The sequence below is a fragment of the Lissotriton helveticus genome, chromosome 3_2, assembly GCF_964261635.1.
Source record: "Lissotriton helveticus chromosome 3_2, aLisHel1.1, whole genome shotgun sequence".
Lineage (NCBI taxonomy): Eukaryota > Metazoa > Chordata > Amphibia > Caudata > Salamandridae > Lissotriton > Lissotriton helveticus.
The window spans coordinates 256009778-256028367 of record NC_136062.1 but is presented as its reverse complement, the minus strand read 5'-3'; positions in this window follow the sequence as shown (position 1 = coordinate 256028367).

Sequence of the window (18590 nt, the reverse complement as noted above, 5' to 3'; positions counted from 1 at the left end):
AGGTCACGTTTGTGCTATATAAAACTCTGGAAAAATAAAAAAATATGTTCTAAGCTATTTAGCATTTCTAAACAGACCGTGTTGCTATTTTGGGCCATTAAGAAATACTAAATGTCCTTACCTTATGTACAAAAGGCAAAAAAGCGGTCGCAAACTGCGATTTCTACCCAGGAGAAATCACAATTTGCGATTCCCAAAATAGGAAATCGTAAATAGGGATATCATAGTAGCGATTTTCTAAGCGCATGTACATATTATTTCTTAAATGCGTAATGGGCATTTAGGAAATACTATTATCATCAATTCCAATCAGAAGGTAACGAGGTGCAATTTTAAAAATGCACCTAAAATGGATTTTTTTCCAGTGCTATGGAGCACACACTTGCCTGAAGGGTATTTGAGCGCTCTACAAGAGCACCATTTATTTTTTTTATTTGATATAGACAGGGCCTTAGGCCCAAAGGTAAGAAGGCTTTTCTAGTTCCAAATTTGTGATTTCCTCTGAGGAAATTACAAATTTGAAAATGCAAAACCACTTGTACCTAGGGCCCATACGTATGAATGGTTTGCCATTTCTTAATTTGCGATTTCCTAATAGCGATACCGAGGTCCATAGGAATCGCTATTAGGAAGTACCAAAATTCGTACAGTCCAATTTGAATTTGATAAATAGCGCTTTCTTAGGATTTGCTATTGATGAAATGCTAAAAGGAAATGTTGTACATACGGCCCCTAGTTCATTCTTTATTCTGTTTTTTTTTTTAGATATAATAGCATTTTATTTCTGACCTGCTATAAATACATGCAATCTTAACTGTAATTTATAATTTTACTCAATAGAAAAGTGCACACCATCTATGATCAAACTCACTGTTCACTCCTAATGAGCTTAAATAAAATTTATTATTGTGCCTCCTCGCTTGTTTGTAAAAGTGCTAGTCTTGCTCCTAATGCTGGCTAGTAAGCCTACTGATTTAACATGATTAGAAATGGAAGCAAACATATGACATTAATTCATCAATGAATAGGTTGTAGAAAAAAATGAATACGTGAACTGGTATAGTTTTGGGTGTTTACTTGATGTCCTACCATTTAAAGACACAATCATTCCTCCATTACTCAGCCACTGACCTGGTCATCTTCTTAAACACATCCACTTCCATCAACTCAGGGGCTCCATCTGACCCATGCCCCCACCACGCCTACATCAAAGGACTCCTACCGATCAGCAAAGTACTAAGCGCCAGATGTACTAATGTTAGGAAGACAGATTTCCTAACTGCAATTCTCTCCAAATCTTAATATGGTAATCAGTATTCCTAATGTATGAAACTCTTTTTAGTTTCATTAGCAATTCCTACTGTCCTTGGGATCACTGCCTGTGCTTAAAAAATAGTTTTCTATTATCAAAGGGGAAGGGGTCACCTGGCAGTCCTTCCCCATTTGCGAATGGGTTATCACCTCCTTCAAGGAGTCAGTAAAATATTAATGTTTTTCAACTGTAATTCAGTAAAAAAACATTCATACATCCCATTCAAATTTGGTATTTGGAAGGGACAACCAAAACATACCTTTTCCAAATACCAAATCGCAAACACAAATCACAAAGCATTTTTGCAGTCTGAAATAGCCCAATCAGCCATTTCCACCCGCAAAACTGCTTTGTACATGTCGTCCAAACTCCTATCAGCCTTCATCAATCTCTAACAAAATAACCTCCTTATACAGCAACTTTGAACCTCAACCTGGTCCTGTCACCATCGCAATTCATCTTCCTATCATTGCCAAAGAATGAACCCTGACCTTGTGGCTTGCCATCACCACCATCGAAATCGCTACTACCATAAAGACCATCCACTCAGGGGCCCCATCTGGCTCTTGACTCCACCACGCCTTCACTAATGTACTTATATTGATCAATGAAGGACAAACACCCATCCTCAATGCCTTTATCAACTCTACCACATTCCTGGACTGCTGGAAATATGCCACCATCATGCCCCTACTCAAGAAACCATTCACTAACTCAGCCACCCTTATCAACTACAGACCAGCCTCCCTCCTACCATACCCAGCAAAGGTCTTGGAGAAACTAATCGACTGACACCTCACCTACCACCTCATTAACCATCAGCTCCTCGATGCACATGGTTCGGATTCAGGCCCAATCACAGAACAGAAACAGCATGTATCGCCACCACAGGCAACATCCACAAGATCCTTGATAGAGGAGACACAGGATCGCTCATACTGCTAGACCTCTCCGCAGCATTTGACCTATCTACATCAGGCACTGGCACGAGATTGGCATCCCAGGACCCACTCTTTGGTGGATCTGTTCATTTTTAACGGATAGAACATGAGCTGCTAGCTTGGCACCTAACTGCTCTGAAGCCTGCAAACTCATCTGCGGAGTGCCTCAAGGCTCATCACTCAGCCCCAGCCTCTTCCACGCATACATGGCCAGGGAAACTGCCGTACCCTTGCGCAGCTCCGTTGTTGCACCGCTGCCCTCTGCACCTCTCTGCTTGCAGGTAGGTGTTTGAGGCCCTTCTCCACCCGCAGGCTCCTGCCTGCGCCACATCCCTGTTGGTTTAGTGGGAGAGCAAAATAGACCAAGAAGAAAAGAAAAGGAACAAAAAGAAACAAACCATATTGTTTATTGAAATCCTTTTAAAAGGATGGAGTCCCATCACTCACCGTGGTGACATGCTTCATCATCTGGGATCGCCTCCTGTTAGACCCGGCTTTCTGGGCACCAGGACACTCAGGGGTAACTGCCCTCCAATCGCATCAACTGGAGTGTTCCCCCAATGGTGTTCCGGGGCCTCAGTACTAGTGGACCCAAAACTGGATAACCAAGTACTCCTCTACAGCACTTGACTCTCTCAGGGTAGCGAGACAGAGCAGTCCAAGGCTTACTCAAGGAGGTGAAGTGGGTTAGACATTCAGAATAAAGTGTAAACCGTACCATCAGCTGATAAACTCAATGTCCAGTCAGTGCTTTACTTTTTATAAAAGAAAAATACCTTAATACATACAAGAGAATTATACTACACATAAAACTAGGATAAATAGTAAAAACCAGATGTCTCTACAACCCTCTGGGTCAGAGTTCTGACCCCAAACAGTATTATAGCGCCTAGACGCCAAGCACTATAAAAACGTAGTTAACATGAAAACACACCATAAGCAATGCATATTACAAACCATGTTACACCATGTGTGTGAGCTGCTCTCATTCACTAGAACCTTGATACCAATCTTTGGATTAAAAGGATATAGTTTCAGCATATGATGTGAAGCCAAATGTTCTTGATCAGCCCCATAACCCCCCACCCAAAGCAACAGAAGTGCCCTATCGTCGTGAGTGAGGACACCCCTCTAGTGGTGTCAGGGATCTAACCACAGGTGCCTGATGTCTTGGCACAGTTTACTGGAGTCCCACTAATCCAGTAGCCACTGGCTAGCCGTAGGAGGGTAGTGGCTGGACAGAGTGCCAGTTCACCCTGATACCCCCAGAGATCACAAAAAGAAAGGTGGGGTGCCTGTTTCACTGGCCTCTATTCCCAGCTACTGCTTGTACAGTCTCCCACAGTGCAAGGGAGGAGCTTAGAGAGGATGTGATCTCATCTTCAAAGACTAGAATCAAGCTTCCTCCTCTCTGGCTGTTCTTGATGTGCTGCAAGCTTCCTTCCACCAGCTTTTCTTGATGTGCGGCAAGCTTCCTTCCCACACCCAATCTGTTGAGGTGCCGTAAGCTTCCTTTCCACACCTTGGGCAGCTGTCTGTAATTTCCTTGGTCAAAAGCGCACGCTCTCCCAAGCCTCACAGAGACAGCTGGTCTTTTCCCATGCTGCTGATGCCTTAGTTCCAGACGCAGTGAACAGAGTCTTATCTCCTGACTTCACACTGCATGCCTGGCTATCTCCAGATGGACCTGGTGTGGCCGCCTCTTCAGGCATAGACCAGTCTCGAACAACAGCTGACCACTCAGGCTAGACTTTTATCAACTGTGAATGAAAGGCTCATCCAATCAGAGGGTCTGCTACTTTTGCATCCTGAATACACCTCCAATCACAAACCATTCACGGTGTGTTCAATGTATGGGTAAAGCATGCACCAGGTCCCTTCCTGGTATCAAGCTGTGCAACTCCCTAAAGAAGAATTTGAATTAACTCCAGTCCAGGAGGCCCTCACCAGTGGGGGAGGGTTCACTTCACAGAGTTAGCACAGATAAGAGTTGAGTGTCTACCCCAGCCCACCAGGCATTTCCAAGGAAATAGGGAGGGGCACAGGGGAGCTGGGATGCTCAGCAGAACAGCTCTCAGTCCTCACACTGGCTCAAATCACCATTCTTCCCCAGTCCACCAACGGGCTCTCAAACACACATCAGGTAGACAAAGGCAACAGGCCCACGGGCATGGCAAACTGCACAGACTTGGTCAGGAGGGTGCCTAGGGACTCACACCTCCTGACTATAGATTTATTGCTACCACCACTGTCAGTCTACCACAGCCTTAATAGAGAGGGTAGTAGCCATTCTCTGAAAAATAGGGGTGCACTAGGCATGACCCCTCGACCTCATAGCCAAGCTCTAGGGTCTCAATCCATGTACACAGGGAGACCCTCAGTGAACATGTATGATTGTCATGGTCAATGAGGTAGGGATCTAGAAACCATACAATAGTTTTTGAGTGACTTGCCTGGAGATTAGCAAAAGGCAGGGGAAGCACTCTCTCCAGAGACATGCAGGAGACTTCCCGTCTCAACACCTCCTGATTGCAACCTGGTGCAACCAAGGGCTACAACCCTCTCTCTGAGAGGGAGGAGCTCAGGGATGTTTTGAAAAGAGAACTCTCAAGGATTTACTACAATCCAACAGATTTGAAGGACTAGAGGTTCTGTGAGCGATGGCGCAGTGCAGAAATATGTTCCCTCCCTACATAGACACGCAGTAGAGATCTGGGACCTCCTCGACACCCTATCACCCAACGTCACCTTCCTCGCAGAGACTTGGACCCACGCCAGTTCTGCACCTGACATCCCAACCACCATCCCCGATGGGTACAAGATCCAGAGGAAAGACCACCTCAACCACCCTGGAGTTGGACTCGCCATTGTACACAAAAACTCTCTCCGACTCACTACAGCCAGCATGAACGACCCCTCGTCCCCCATGGAACAACTCCATTTCCAGATCCAGACCAACCCCAGAACGAATTTACGCGGCACCCTCACCTACAGGTCTTCCGGACCATGCACCACATTCACCACGACCTTCACAGACCTCATTGTGCCACACGCCCTCGCCTCCATGGACTACATACTGCTCGGAGGCCTGAATTTCCGCCTCAACAAGCTCAGCTACCCCAACTCTGCCGCCCTCCTGGACAACCTCGCCAACATTGGACAAAAACAACGGGAAACATCGTTTACAACGTGGTGTTTACACCGCACTACCTTTACAACAATGCCATTACAACGCAAGTCGTTACTACGACTTGCGCTGGATGGCGCTGTTGGATAAGGAATATTGTAATTTTATATTCCAACACCTTCCCTGCTGTTACGTGGGCTGGTGTTGGAATATAAAATTATAATAATCCTCAATAATCCGCACACCAACGCAAGTCGTTGTAACGACTTGCGTTGTAATGGCAGCGTTGTAAAGTACCGCGATCTAAAAGATCGCGTTGTACTGACGTACATCCAAAATAACTTGTCACCGCCCCCAACCACAAGGCAGGACACACCCTTGACCCCATCTTTGCAGGAGAAAACAACATCTGCTTCAGCTACTCCACGCAACCCCTCCGGACGGACCACCACAGTGTCCATTTCTCCTTCTTGAAACCCACCGAACACAAGCCTACTCCGCGCCCCTCACGCAGGAACTGGAGCATGGTCACGGAAGAGCACCTCCACTCTGCCCTCAACCGCGCCCCTCTACCCACCACGTTCAACGCCACCTCTGCAGCCAACGTACCCTACGGATGGATCACTGAATGTGCCAACACTCTCGCCCCCTCCAGAACTCCTCACAGATAACGCCCACGAAAGGCACCTGGTTCACCACCGACCTCCGAGAATCGAGATGCATGTGCCGATGACTCAAAAAAACATGGAGGAACAGCAAAACCTCAGAAGCAAGCACCGCTTACTAAACCGCTATTACAGCACCACTAATGCATCAGATCCACAAAGAGGAACTTCATCTAGGCTCCCCCAACTCCAAGGAACTCTTCAGCATCATACAAGAACTCACTAACACCCTCCAGCGAAACCTCAGATGCCCCTCCCTCCCAGGACCTCTGCAACAAACTCGGCTCCTACTCCCTTCACAAGATCAAAACTCTCTACAACAACTTCAACTTCAACGTACACAACCAAGGAACCGACACTACACCTACCACCGGCAACGCCACCGAGCCTACAATTGCCATCTGGACCCCTGTCACCACAGAAGACACAGCTAAAACCATGAGAAGCATAAATTCAGGAGTCCCGACAGAACCCTGCTGGCCACACATCTTCAACAGTAGCACCCGAACTACGTTGCACGATCAACCTCACTCAAAACTGGCACATTCCTCGATGACTGGAAATGCACAGAAGTCAAGCTCCTCCTCAAGAAGCCTTTTGCAGGCCCAACGGACCTTAAGAACTACAGGCCCATCTCTCTCCTCTCCTTTTTAGCCAAAGTCACCGAGAAGATCATCAACACAGTGCTCACGAACTTCCTAGAATCCAACTCGATCCTCGACACCTCCCAATCCAGGTTCCACAGCAGCCACAGCACAGAGACCACCCTCCTAGCTGCCACAGATGACATCCACTCTCTCTTTGACCAGGGCCACATGGTGGCCTGAATCCTACTAGACTTCTTAGCAGCCTTCAACACCGTCTCCCACTCCACACTAACCACCAGACTCCACGACGCCGGCATACTGGGAACTTCCCTAGACTGGATCACCTCCTTCCTCAACGGCCGAACCCAAAGAATCAGACTTGTGCCCTTCCTCTCCCAGCCAACAGAGATCAGCTGCAGGATCCTCACTCAGCCCCACACTCTTCAACATCTACATGACCCCCCTCGCTACCATCGTCAGAAAACACGGACTCAGCATAGTATCATATGCCGACGACACCCAGCTCATCCTCTCCCTCACCACAGAACCCGACATCACCAGTCACAGCTCCCAGGAAGGAATGAAAGACGTCGCATCCTATAGGAGCAGCAGCTGCCTGAAGCTCAACTCAGAGAAAAGGGAAGTCCTCATTCTTGAATCCTTCCCCTCTGCATTGGACAACACCTGGTGACTCTCTGTAACCCTCCCACACCCACGGAACACACCCTTAAACTAGGCTTCATACTTGACTCCTCCCTCACCATAAACCAACAGATCAACTCCATTTCCTCCATGTGCTTCAATAACCTCCTCATCCTCCGCAAGACCTTAAAATGGACCCCCCCTGAATCCAGAAAGGCCGTCACCCACGCACTCATAACCAGCAGACTGGAGTAAGGAAATGCCCTCTATGCCGGGATCAACAAATCTCTACTCCGCAAACTCAAGACCATCCGGAACACCTCAGCCAGACTCATCCTAGGCATCCCACGACAAGACCACATCACCTGCGAGATCTCCCCTGGCCCCCGTCGAAAAGAGAGTTACCGTCACTAATGTCTACAAATCCCTCCACAATACCAAACCCCAGTGCCTCAACAAAAGAATCTCCTTCTACGCACCCAAGAGAAACCTCCGATACGCCGACCTTGCCCTGGCCAAAATCCCATGCATCCGCGGAGCCAGAACAGGGAGGAAGAGCCTTCTCCTACATCGCGGCCAAGACCTGGAACAAACTCCCTCTCGGCATCAGACGAACCCCCCCAGAAGGTTTTGGCTTGAAAGACCTACAGAGGACTATAACAAACCACCCCAAGTCAATTTGACAAAGATGCACTGACGCTGGGCAAAAGAATCAGGTTCCTCCCACTCAGAGGTTTTCTACATTAGTGTATTAGAAGTGTTGCTCACTGGTTAGAGGAGGCAGACCTTGAAGCAGAGGTCAGCCCGGGACCAGGGTTCAACTCCCGGTTCGGCGGGGTCTTGAGTCCTAAAATGTCCATGGACTCGACAATTCTCGCTCCGGTGCCTACTCGATTCACGGGTTCACACTCTGCGACTCTGGGCAATAGCTTGCTTAATCTCCACAACGGCCCCTCGCGGCGGGATGCCTGGCTTTCACCTTGCGGATACCCTGCGGGGTTATCTCACAGGGGAATACCAGGACGGGTTCCCTAAGCAAGCGCTTAGAAACCGCTTGGTGATTTGCGCTATATAAATTCCTGTACATTTACATTTACATTAACAAATCTGTTTTGGTGAGAAGTCACAGAGAGGGTATCTGGCCTCATGTAGCCCTGTTGGATACAGCTTGCAGCCTGGCCCTGCTTGAGGAATCCGAGCTCCAAAAAATAGCAACTAAGTCTGAACATAGAAATCTTCACTGGGCGAAAGCACCAAATGTATTTGGCCAGCAGGGACCTTTCTTGAGTGCAAATTTTGACTTTCTTGTGCTCTGAGCTTTCCTGCCAAAAGTCAATGGCTTCATCAGGAGCTCGTCCAAAGGCTATCCAGCCTCATGGAGCCCTGTCAGCCACAGACTCCTCTCTTGCCCCGCTAAAGATTTTTAACAACCATTTCAGAAGGTAAAAATTTCGGGATGAACCTGGTTTTTTAATCCATCCCACGCTCCAGTGCAGTCGCTCTTAAATCATGCTGAGGTCCAACTCGTGCAAAAATAACAGATGATGGACAGAATGCTGAACAATGCAAACATTCACCCCCCCCCCCCCAGTCAATAATTCTCAGTTTTATCCATTGATTTTTTCCCTGGACCGGAAGCAAGCATTCTAGGACCTGTTTCAGGGTATCACCCCTCAACAGCCAGGCTAGCTTGAGTCCAGTGGCGCAGTGAGCACGGGACCCAAATCTGGTCATACCCTTCCCACTTAAGGCAACAAATGCAAAACAAATAGATGATGGGCAGAATGCTCAACAATGCAAACATTCATCCCCAGTCAACAGATCTGAGTTTAACCCATTGTTTTTCTGCCCACCTCGACACCAAAGTTAGGCCCTAGACATATGCAATTCAGTAATGACCAGGGCCGCACTGCCCGTAGTGGGCACCAAGCATTTTCCCGGACATTGGACCCGTAGGGGATGGATTTGTTACAGGGAGCCGGTTTGGCAGCAGAGCTGCAATATCGGCCCACTGTTACAAAATCAGCAGCGGTGCAGCGGAAGTGGTGCTTCTCACTCGCACACCCATCACCCCCGTGGGCCAGTTGAGCTGATTACCAGGGCTGGTTTCTGTTCCCAGTCCGGCCGGGTCTTGACCCTGCTCCTCATGAGAACACTCCAGCCTGAACTGCCAAGCCAGGTCCTCCTTGGACCGGAAACATGCAACCTAGGACCGGTTTCGGAGTATCATCCCTCATCAGCCAGGCTAGCTTGGCTGGACTGTTCCAATGGGGAGCAGGGTCAATGCTGATTTGCATATGGCTGAGTTTAAAAAACAATGGATTTAGGCCCAGATCTCATTACTGGGGTGAATGTTTGACATTGTTCAACATTCTGTCCATTAATTGTTCAATTTGCATTTGAGGTGCCACTCATGAGCAGCCAAATGACCAAGGTTGGAGCGTAACTCTATTTGGCACTATTATAATACTTATTTTTGCATTTAAACAGTAAATAATATCACCAATGACCCTTACAGCATTTAAGTGAGTGTAAATTCTATATTGTATTGTGCTTTTGACTTTTTAACTGTTTGGTACATCTAAATGCTTGACACATTTTCTTTAGTTAAGTCTGTCTGCTCTGTGCCATAGCTAGCAGGGGTTACAATCAGGTTTACATTATTAAAACATTTACATGAACTAACAAAAATAGTGACATTGGGCCCGATTCACAGAACTAACTTAGGACTCCTAACTATACTACTCCTATACTGAGAAAAATCCTAACTTTAAGACTTTCGGTATTCACAGAGGCCTAACTTTAGGACTCCTAAATGCCTTCTGTGAGTATCGAAATTCTTAAAGTTAGGATTTTTCCCAGTTTAGGAGTAGTAAAGTTAGGAGTCCCAACTTTAGGACTCCTAAATGCCTTCTGTTAATACCGAAATTCTTAAAATAAGGATTTTTCTCAGTTTAGGAATGGTAAAGTTAGGACTCCTAACTTTAGGACTCCTAAATGCCTTCTTTGAATACCGAAAGTCTTAAAGTTAGGATTTTTCTCAGTTTAGGAGTAGTAAGGTTAGGATTCTTAACTTTAGGAATCCTAAATGACTTCTGTAAATACCGAAAGTCTTAAAGTTAGGATTTCTTTCAGTTTAGAAGTAGTAAGGTTAGGATTCCTAACTTTAGGACTCCTAAATGACTTCTGTGAATACCGAAATGAGTAAGTGCCTTCTGTGAATACCAAAATGAGTAAGTGCCTTCTGTGTACCAAAATGGTAGTAAGTTTAGGATTTTGTCATAAGTTAGTTCTGTGAATCGGACCCTACATTACTTGTGGTCAACTTCCATCCACTGTCCATTTTTGATCCATAGATTTACAGCTTACAGGCTCCTAGATTAACCTATGGTTTCACTTGAGAGTATAGGACAACGTCCCTTAGAGATACACCACCACATAGGTATGTGACGCCATGATGATCGTAATAGGCTGATATTAGAGGTAGATTAATAGTGCTCAGTTGTGTATTATGTACAGGGTCATTTATTCATTTATTTCCAAAGTTACTTCTGATTGTATGGTACTTTTTCGCACGTTTAATATGTTTATGTTTCTATAGCAATGTATCATAAGTAGGCGCACATTGATAAAAACTTGGGAGACACATTTATTCACTATGTTGGTATGTTTAAATAACATGGTATCATCACATGTACTGATGAATGATATGTTTTCCGCATTTACCTCGTGTTCCATCCTATGTACCACTACATATAGATGCATTATTGCATGAATTTATGAACTGGGTTACCTTTCTGTTCCCCCTGTAGTGTCAGTGAACTACCATTTGATTGTTAACTTCTGTGATATTATTCTGCACCTTAACCTGACATTGATCGACTGTTTGTTTATATTTTAGGATTTGCCCCTGATGAAGGGTACCTCCTGGTCCCGAAATGCATTGGGCACCATGTCGTGTGAAAATTGCATCAACAGTTTTATGAGTGATTAATAATCCTGTTTCCACATCCGACCAAGAGACGAGTCAGCAAAACATATGGTCTTCAACTTATGAACTGTGAAAAGACCAATTTTCATTTATTGCTTGTACAAAAAGATATTTTGAAAGAATATAGACATGTCATACAGATATGCTAGAATAAAACACTAAATGTGTATGTGAACATTTGTGTATAGTACTGATTACTAGTAATATGTTGTTGTAGCATTGGGAAAGGGTTTCTTTCCCCTTTAGGAACAGTGCACTCTACAAGCAGGTTTCCCTGCTTTCCCTTATGAGTACAACTTCCATCCACCCCAACTAATAATCCCCTTTCACACACAACCTAACAAAGCCAATAGTATCATCCACCATGGACAAGGGATGCTTCCGTAGAAATTGTCTTTTTATGAAGTTATGCTGCACAAGCATTCCCAAATGGCCAGGTTTGACTCAGTCTTTCCATAGAGGTGCACACATGACCACAACACTCTAGTGTGCCACACTTTAGGATAGGCAATAGACACCCACTATGGGGGAGAAGGGTGAACATTTACAGTGGTGAGCAAGTAGGCTGTTTTCCTAAGGAGGTGCAGGTTTGAGGACCTGTACCCCTGGACTAACATTCCACTGCCACCACTGCAGGTCACCTCGTTAGTTTGTTTGAGCATGCAATATTGTTTATATTTTATTGGTCTTTGTGTGGAGCTTTCTAAAGTTTTGCAATTTATAACAATGTATGAAAAGCATTATGCACCAAATGTTGCTGCTCCTAAGCGGATGTACGTTGTTACCACGACTTGCGTTGGAGGGCGCGGATTTAGGATTTTTATAATTTTATATTCCAACACCAGTCCCCGTAACAGTAGGGAAGGTGTTGGATTATAAATGTATAAAATTCCTTATCCCACAGCGCCCTCCAACGCAAGTCGTGGTAACGACTTGCGTTGTAACGGCCGCGTGGTAAAGGTACCGCGTGGTAAAAACTTCGTGGTAAAGGTTGTTTACCCTCCTAAGCTTGAGGTGTTGCATGTGCAGGAGACATCCTCACATGGGCAGTAGTTGCTAGAGAGCCCCAGCCCAAAATGGTTGTTGGGAGCTCTCAAGGCGAGAGTCCATCATCCGTCATCATACTCCAGGTAGTAGCCTCAAAGCTGTGAATGATGGTGATATAAATATGTTATCCATATCATGAGCCGGTCAGCCTGGGTGACTGCTACCCGGGATACGATGCAGTGGCAGCTACAAAGTTTCTCAGACACTTTAGGAAACAGCATGTACTAATGACGTCCCTTGATTCAGAGTATCACTCTGAGGAGGTAGATACTTGAGACTGCAACACACTTTCAGTAAGACGAGGCTTGCACTTATATAAACACAACTAACGATTAACTGAGACTTATCTTGCATTATTCAGCCACCATCATCAGCTAACTGTTCCTAACTAGCTAAATAGGATCTGATACTGGGGACTGCAGTGTTGGGCTGGGATCTCAAGATGTACCCAAGCGTACATGCAGTCATGTATTCTCAGATGTTTCTTTGGGGGGAATGTTAGTTCAACAACCAAATGGGGGTTGGTGCGTGGGGTGGAGGCAAGAGAGGTATATTCCTTCTGGTTTATTGATGTCTTTGATCAATAAATTATTCCTTGTGCTATACATAAGATGCAGGTTAGATGCACACAAACACAGCACTTGCACCTGTTTACTATGCACAATGACTCACACTAGCCAACCCCATGCTAACAATATAAACGTCACCACATGGAATGTAAGGGGACTATGGGCCAGATGTATCAACATTACATTTTGTGAGTCTATAATAGCGAATGTTACCTATTTTCTATTATAGACTCGCAAAATGCAATGTATGTAGGAATCTGCAAATATTTTGCGATTCCTATGCATTCCTTATTTGCTACTCGCAAATAAGGGATGGCTTTCCATTCATTTCAATGGGCCAAGATGCCCATAAGAATGAATAGGAATTGCATGTGCAATTTCAAGGATGCAAGGGTTCTATTTGCGACTAGAGGGAATGCGGACCGATTCTTTGCCGCCTATTTTTGCTATGCAAGAGAAGTGGCAATTATGTTATGTTATGTTATATTAATAACCATTTGTAGAGCGGGCGTACACCCGTAGGTTTCATGGCACTGGTGCAGAAAAGCATCACCGGTCCCTAAACGTAAGCTTGCTCAAATAACCACATCTTCAGAGACTTCCTGAAGACCAGAAGGTTGTCACAGTTCCTAAGTGGCATGGGGATAGAGTTCCAAAAAGTGGCGGCTAGGTAGGAGAAGCAGCTTCCACCTTGCCTTTTTCTTTTAAACAATGGGATAGTCACCAGATGAAGATGGGCAGAGCGTAGGTTGCACTGGGTTTTGTTGTTGTTGATCATATTTCTTACAAATTTAGGGCCATTTCCGTGCAATGCCTTAAAAGCAATGCAGTCCGTCTTAAAGGCAACCCTTTGGGCCATCGGTAACGAGTGCCATTTGGGTTGTTTCCAAATGATTCTTGACGCCTTATTTTGGACCATCTGTAGTCGTTTTAGTAAGCCCAGTGGCAGGCCAAGATATAGGGCGTTTGAGAAATCCAGACGTGACAGTATGAGGGCTATCACTACCTGTATTAGTGCAGAGTGTGCAATTTTTCTAATTTTCCGAAGTTGGAAAAAGCTAGAGGAGACGACAACCCCCACCTGTCCTTTAAGTGACAGGTCGGCGTTGAGGATGAACCCTAAGCTTTTTACCGAAGGGGAAGCAGTGGGGGGAGAGCGCATGTCGGTCGGCCAGAAATGCGGGCCCTAGCTGATCTCACTCTTCCCAGGCAGTACTAGTTCCGTCTTGCCTGGGTTGAGTTTTAGATGATTTAAGTCCATATAATAAACAAACATTGGCATAGCCAATAGGTCTCACCTTTGGGACCATATAAGTGTTTAACCAGAGCTATTGACTTTGTTACAATAAAAATGTGTTATAAACATTTTTGTTACCTTATAAATAACCAAGAAGTACAATTGAACAACCCTATTAAAAATTAATTAAGGTAAAACATTTATTTAAATGTTTTTGTCCTTGTAATTTTGGCAACTTTTTACCGCTTGTACTAATGGTTGTTTGTTGTAGTTGTTTTTGTTTTGTGGGGGCATAATTAACAGGAGGATAGAGGTTGGAAAATAGTATGTAAATTATAATACGAGCAGAGGATGGATTTTAGGGGAGAATCAATACCTGCCAGACTCTGCGGGCAGACTGCAGTAATGGCAACGAGGCATATTAGAAATTGTGAGGATAGAGTCTTGTTGTGTAGTTCCTATAAAACCTGTACAGGATCTGTGCGTTCGGATGACATACTCTGTAGGATTGGTGTCAGACTGATTCGAAACACTCCCACCGAGAATGTTGGCCTTCTGTATCATCTAGCTCACAGTGCCACTAGAATCTCCTCTTACTAAGAAGAGAACAGTTCTTAACAACCTTCAAACATGACAACCCTGATCCCTCTGACCGTGGAAACAGTGTACTACTTTTTGCTCAGTCACTCGTGCTCACTTAGTCTTAGAGAGATACACAGACTAAACGGTCTGGACGTTTTTCAATAAATAATTATTGAACAGTCTTTATTCTAGTACAAAATAGATGAGGTGCAGCAACCACTAGACAGTAACAGATACAAATTATTGGAAGCACTATGAAAGTAAAAGGATGATAGAGCTCTACCATCTTGCAATAATCCTGAATACATACGAGTATATAAAATACATGATAATAAAAGTGCGTACTCCTACGATGCCTCCCTAACTAGATGTACCTAAGTGTACCTAGCATGTGTATAGGTGTTAAGCCAGGAATCCCTCTAGGATAAAGTCAACCCCATTACCTGGATTGAGAGACTGTGGGACCATGTCGTGGCCTTGGTTTGGACACTCCGCAAGAGAAGTTAGACCACTGCAAGCTGGAGTATCTGCATGCAGGCACTTCAGCATTTTTGGTCAGTGTGCCGACTATGAAGTCCTGGTCTCCCCTGCCTGTTTTAGCAAGTTAGCAAGATGTGATGTATATATACCCATAGGTCTCCCTGAGGGTTCTACCACACTGTATTACTTTGTCGGACTAAGGATGACGTTGGGAATTAATTTTGTACATAGATATTATACAGGAGATATTAGTCCTGCTGTGCTTCCAAGAATCCTCATGTATAATGTATGAGGCTTTTACCAGGGAAAATCCTGCATTCTGTGTGCAGTGTCGTATCTAGGTAAAAGGTCAGTCCCCAAGAACCGTAATGTATGTAATGTAGGGGAGAATATAGGTGAAGAGTTATGATGTTACCTGAGCATATATTAGTGTACCTATATAGAATATGACACCAACTCCTCATCCGACTGGATGACATAGTTAAATTCTAAACGTACGAATAGGCTAACTAGGCACTGGTACACAAAGAATTACAGGAAAAATTAATAGCTGTGGAATAAAATGTTAAAAAATTCTATAAAGTCTTTAAAATGGAAAAAAGGAAATTTTCACTCAAGCCATATCTCTAACATCTCTGTATGTATAGTTCGAACTACTACAAGCGTCTGAAAACCATGCATGTCCATGAAAAGTGTCAATTTATTTCTGAGTTCCAATATTAGTTTGTTTAAAAAAGGCCACATTTTTCCAGAAAACAATCAGTCAATTGTTTAAGTGTCCTGGCTGGTAGATGCAACATTACTGTTGCCTGCCTTCGCAGACGACGATCCCTGTAACACCTCGCAGATTACGTCAATTGAGCACAAATGATCTTCCGTAGTGCCTGCAACCGAGGCTGGGGCAGCCTGTGCATCATCCAAAGCCTGGGTGTCAACTGAGGAGCCGGTATTAAATTCCAACAGGAGCCCTGACTACCTGTGGAGGTTCAACGGAATGCTGCCATCAACATTGGAATAGGCTAGGGACACTGCAGAACATGGGCCGTTATCGGGTTCAGTAAAGCATCAACGTCCGATTACGCACATGATGGGAGTGTCAGACAGAGATCCAACACGCATTCTTTGCCGCAAAACAGGCATCGGAGGACAGGTAAGATGCAGTTCATCCAGACTGTTCTAAATGACAAGAACCAAGATTCACTTAGTTCTCTCAGGTGAGGTGTGCCCAGATTTTGGACCATGCGATCACGGTACTTACACTCCTGGAGTGCTTTTTGTATCTCCTTGGTGACTGGGATATCCATTGCATAGCAATAAAATGACAATCAGGATACCTGCTATTAGAAACAGGATTAGCGGAAGTCCTCCAAAAATACTTCCGAATACAGAGTGTATAAAGTTTGATATAACTCCGAGAACCGTCTGAAAGGTGCTTAACAGTCCTGAACCTATGTTCCTAAAGGTGGACGATACCCGTCGTATCACACATGTTAAAGATACAATTTACCATTTCTGCGAAATGGAAGGGGCAGTTTGTACGTATTAGTGCCTGTATCACAGCTGAGGACCTTGCGATCTGGAGATCAAAAGTCTCTTACATGGAGGTTAAGGGTACGGTCTTCTATAGAAGCATGGCTTTCATTCTGCTCAAAGTAGCAAACCGTATTAAAGAACCATTCAATGAGGGCCATAGCAGTGCCTCCCTGACAGGATGTGTCGGTGGAAACAATACTTTCATACAACAAGTAACCCTGGAGCTTACAGTTACCAGGCATGCGATGCCCGGGAGCATCCCACAGCAACCTTGATAGTTCAGCATCAAGTAAGTACCGTTCGTGAGTAGCCTGAACACTGGAGTAATCACGGCTGCTGGGTCACCCCTCAGGTGACAGGATAAGCTAGCTATTGAACCATTACAGGCCCTGTGCAGCATTATATCCTGGCATATGAGAGATCCACTTAAAGTGTTCTCAGAGTTTGTACCTCATAGAAACACTTCTAGATCCACACTCCTGCATCGGAATCTGTACGCTAATTCCCAAGATTCCTTGATGAATTCCCTACCCATTTCTTCAAATCTGCCTGCCTGCTGTTGTTCTATACAATACTGAAATTGGAAAGTTGTGACCGGTAGAGTTATATGGCAATGGATTAACCATTCTGTGGATACTGATTCTGCCACAGTAAAAGCTAATCTGTCCAGTTTTTCAAGACGCATCATTGTATATTTTGCTCCCCTTTGTGCCATTTTTGTCTGTTTTTCTGTCATATTGTATGCAGAAAACAGAGATGTACTGTTGATAAAACGCCAGGCACATAGCCTGTGTGCAAAGATTGCAGCTTTCAGCTCAGTAACATAATAGAACGCAATTGTGATTGCCCATGCTGTAGTATGGACAAATCTTGTTCTAGGACATCAATAGCAGAGGATACAATGTTGCCCAGTGAATATATCCTGGAAGTTAACGTAGTTATACTATTGTCAACTATGGCTAAAGCTTTCTCTAAGTTAATCTGATATATTACTCGTAACCTCTCCGCTGCTTCTTGAAGGGATATTTTCCAGTTTTCATTATAGACAGCATAATAGAAATGTTTTCGATGTGGCTTTCTAGGACCCAATAAAAAATCCCATACGTCCACATTCTTTGTAAATAAGGATAAGTGTTGTTTCACCTGTGTTAGTGTTAAAGTTTTTAGCCAATCTAGGCATAACTTCCCAGCACTATGTGACATCATTACCTCTGGATGTTCCCTCTGTACATAGAGTGGATCTGGCCTGTGGGTACTAAACCCGTTGGTAGTAACTTTGAACATTTCCTGACATCTATTAGTGTATGTGGGCCATACCACCATCCCGTCCAATTGGGGTCTGATCTATTGTATTGCATGATGTCATCTAGTGTAATCCCTTCTCGTGATGTAAGGTTAGCTCAGTATGTGATGGTGTTGGAATTCGAGGTGCGTTCAAATCCTTAATTTTGGCAATGCCAAAACAGGTAGTTTGTTGCACAGTATCATTCAGAAACATAATCTGCTAAGTAATGAGGCATAGTCTAAATAGCAATTCTGTTCCCTGGACTTGCCAGTCTCTAGAACACCAGACAAATTTTGTGTCTATTCTGCCTTTCCATAATTTGAAACCTTGTTCAGACAACTGGGTAACAAAGGAAGCAGAGTAAATCTGTTTGGTGTTTGTCAACATATTTGTCTGTGCTGATGTCGGTGTAACCTTATAATAATACAAGTCTGGGTCAGACATGTTAAACCCTAGAAAATATGAAAATGTATGTGCAAATGTTTTTGAACTTCTTTTTGGCTGTGTTGGGCAATGTTCCCAATGGTGATATGTGAAAATATTTCTGGGATTAGCAGATTTGTGCAAAACATGATGACCATAATGTTGATAG